The following is a 3,485-nucleotide window of genomic DNA, read 5'->3' as shown; positions in this document are numbered from 1 at the left end:
TTCCTCCATTTGGCCTATACAAGCTTCTCCAAAGACAAGCAAGTTGTCGGCAAATAAAAGGTGAGAGATTGATGGTCTCGTGCACCCAACTCTCATTAGGGTCCATCTTCCTGCCTCCACACTATCCTCTATAACATGTGACAATTTATCCATCGCTATGACGAATAGGTATGGTGAGAAAAGATCTCTTTGTCTTAGCGGGTTGGATGGAAGTCCTCAGTTTTTCCCCCATTCCATAGAACATTATATTGTACAGAGGAGACACAGGCCATGACAAGGTGAACAAATTGCTGAAAGGTTGAAATCTAGAAGACAATTTCTGAGAAAGTCTCATCTGAAGTGATTGTATGAATTTTCAAAATCAAACTTTATTGCCATTACTCCCTTTCTTCCTTTTATCTTCTTTATTGAATGAGCTAACTCCTTAGCTATAAGAATGTTATCGAGTATTTTCCTGCCTGAAACAAAAATAGATTGAAAAGCGGCAATTCTATTCAACATAGCGTCTTTCCATAATGATCTTTGCGATGCACTTATAATTAACATTGCATAAGGAGATAGGTCTAAACTAAGTAATAGAATCTGGAATTTTCACCTTGGGAATAAGCGTGATAAGGGTGGAATTGATATCAAGTTTGGATCCGCCCACTTTTGTCTCGCCATACTGATTAAACTCTCTCCCACCATCTCCCAATGTTGTTTGAAAAATCTAGCAGGAAAACCGTCCGAGCCTAAAACTTTCATATATTCTATCTTCAAAAGTGCTTCTTTGATATCTCTCTCTCTCTCTGTAGGCATCCTCTTTAAATTCTTCTTGATGTTCTCGTCTAAAGAGGGATAAGACCTCACATCATGTAAGAAGGGTGGCCATTCGTTATCATCTGTATACAAAATTTTGAAAAAGGATATAACATGGCTTGCCAACTCCTCATGGTCTTCAATCCACCTCCCTTCAAAGCTCTTCAATTTTAAGATTTTGTTCCTCCTTCTACGAATGATGGTTCGAGCATGATAATACTTAGTATTTCGGTCATCCTCAATCACCCACTGTCCCTAACTTTCTGCATCAACATTGTCTCTTCTTTATCAAGGATATCCTCCGGCTCCTTCCTCAAATTGATATCAAGCTTCTCTAGAAAAGGATTGTTTCCATAATTACCTGCTCTTTGTATTCCTTCTATCATTCTCTTCAGAATTCTCTTCTTCTTTCCAATATGGCGAAAGCATTTTTTCTAATACATTTTGTGTATAGTACCTGCAAAATGGTCCAATTCGTGCTTCAAGCACAAAAGATATGTTAGACCAGCCCAATTCGTGATTGTCGTGTGAAACCATTTTACGGACCTAGTGTGTGAAATGGCCCATTTTGTGTGTGATGACTAATCCCTCATGCGAAATGGGTGATGTCCATTTTGACCCACCTTTCAGCTCATGCATATGTCAAGAACAAATATACTTTTTATTTATTTTAATTAAAAGAAAAACGATCTAATGTTATAACTCCTATCATTTTTTATTGTGTCCAATTATTGAATACAAATTTTATAATCCAATCAAATGTTTGATGGTTGTGTATTTTTTTATTTTATAAAAATTAAATTCTTAACTAATACCTAGATAATTTTCATTCTTTGATACAAGGAGAGTATTTATTTTTTTTGTTGTTCACGATATCTTTCAATTTGACAAGCTAATGACTAATCTGTCGGCCATCTAATATTTAATCTACCACAAAATCGCTAATCAAGTGTTGTTGACTAGTGATCTAATCACTCGACCATCCTAAATTAATTATTTTATATCACTTTAATCCCATGAAAAAGAATAAATTACTAATTTTGCCATAAAATTATCAAAACATTGGTTAAGGGTGGCAACATGCACCCTACCCGTGGGTACTCAATCCAATCTCACCCGATCTGATAGGGTTGTCATTTGCCAATCCGATCCGTAGCGAGTAGGGTAGGGTAGAGTGCGGGTTGAGCCTCAACCCTACCCGACCAACCCACATCATATATATGTATATGTTATATAGTTATATAAAAATATGTTTCAAAATATATTTCAAGTGGATGTTGAATCAAAGACCTTTTACTAAATGCAAAAGATCTTTAGACACTAAAAGAAGACCATTAATTAATAATTTAATACTTTTTTTGTTTTACGTATGAAAAAATATTGGTGTTACACAATAAAATAGGGACGATTTTGATTTTGACCCTAAATCTTAGGGATCAAAACAATACTTAACCCTACTTTTAAATATACGAAGAGTATTTTTATTATTAATAAATATAAAAATTATTTTTGTCATTGACAAAAGCAAAATTGGTAGTTAACCCCATTAAAAAATACTATGAAAAACCACTAATATAAGGATATAATAGGCTTATTTTTTTTATATATTGAAAAAATATTGATGTTACACAATAAAATAGATGTTTATAAAGTATTTACACTGCTATGAGGTCAGTGCAAAATGCAACCTGTGAATAGTTTTTTTACCCTTTTTTTCGTTATGAACATAAAACGCATGTTGCATTTTCTTTTTTTTTTCAAACCTGCAAAACGCAGGTTGCATTTCACATTTTTTTGTTTTGAAAAACACAAAACGTAGGTTGTCTTTTGTTTTTGAAATTTTTCCTGTAAAACCTGCAAACGCAAGCTGCGTTTTCTTAAAGCATAGGCTGCGTTTTGTTTAAATAAAATATTTTAATACGAGAGCATTGCTTATAAATACCATTGTCATTCATCTCTCTTTTGTATTTGTGTTTTTTTTTGTGACAATTAGTAGTGACAAAATTTTTGGTGAGGTGAGGTTGAGTCTATGAAAGGTATTGCAAATTTACGAGTGTATTATAATGGTGAGATCATGCCAAATACAAATGACAGAAAATAATTTAAGAATGTAAAAAAAATGGTGTTATTTACACATATTGTATCATGGTGTGTTACGCAGAAATGTGGACCTGCACATTACAGGCCTGAAAAACGCAACCTGCATTTTGTTAGTAACGAAAAAAAAAAAAGAAAACATCCTCTGCAAAACGCAACCTGCGTTTTGCTTGAGAGCGGTTGCATAGGCAAAACATGCCCCTTGTTTGACCAGGACCACACAAAACAGAACCTGTGCTTTGCAGGTGACCAGACTAAAGCGCAATCTGTGTTTTGTAGGTGCACCACTCTTCAAGCCGATGCATGTGTGACACATGTCTCTCTTTTGAATGCTTTTCTCCTTTTTCTCCTTTATATACCCGTTGCTCCATCATTTGCGTTTTGCATTCTTCTTCGTGTGTGTGAGAGAGTGAAGAACTTGAACTAGTTCTTGTTTTTCATCAGCACAAATTTTTTATTTTTTTAAATTTTAAATTAATCAAAATAGTTTGTGATTTTGTATTAGTTGTGGAATATGTTATTGAACATCTGGATAATCTTCAATATATAAGTTTTTTTTAGTATATTATAATATTATTGTTAATATTATT

This window comes from Arachis duranensis, chromosome 1 (genome assembly GCF_000817695.3).
Source record: "Arachis duranensis cultivar V14167 chromosome 1, aradu.V14167.gnm2.J7QH, whole genome shotgun sequence".
NCBI lineage: Eukaryota > Viridiplantae > Streptophyta > Magnoliopsida > Fabales > Fabaceae > Arachis > Arachis duranensis.
The sequence above is the reverse complement of the archived record's forward strand: the minus strand, read 5'-3'. Positions refer to the sequence as shown.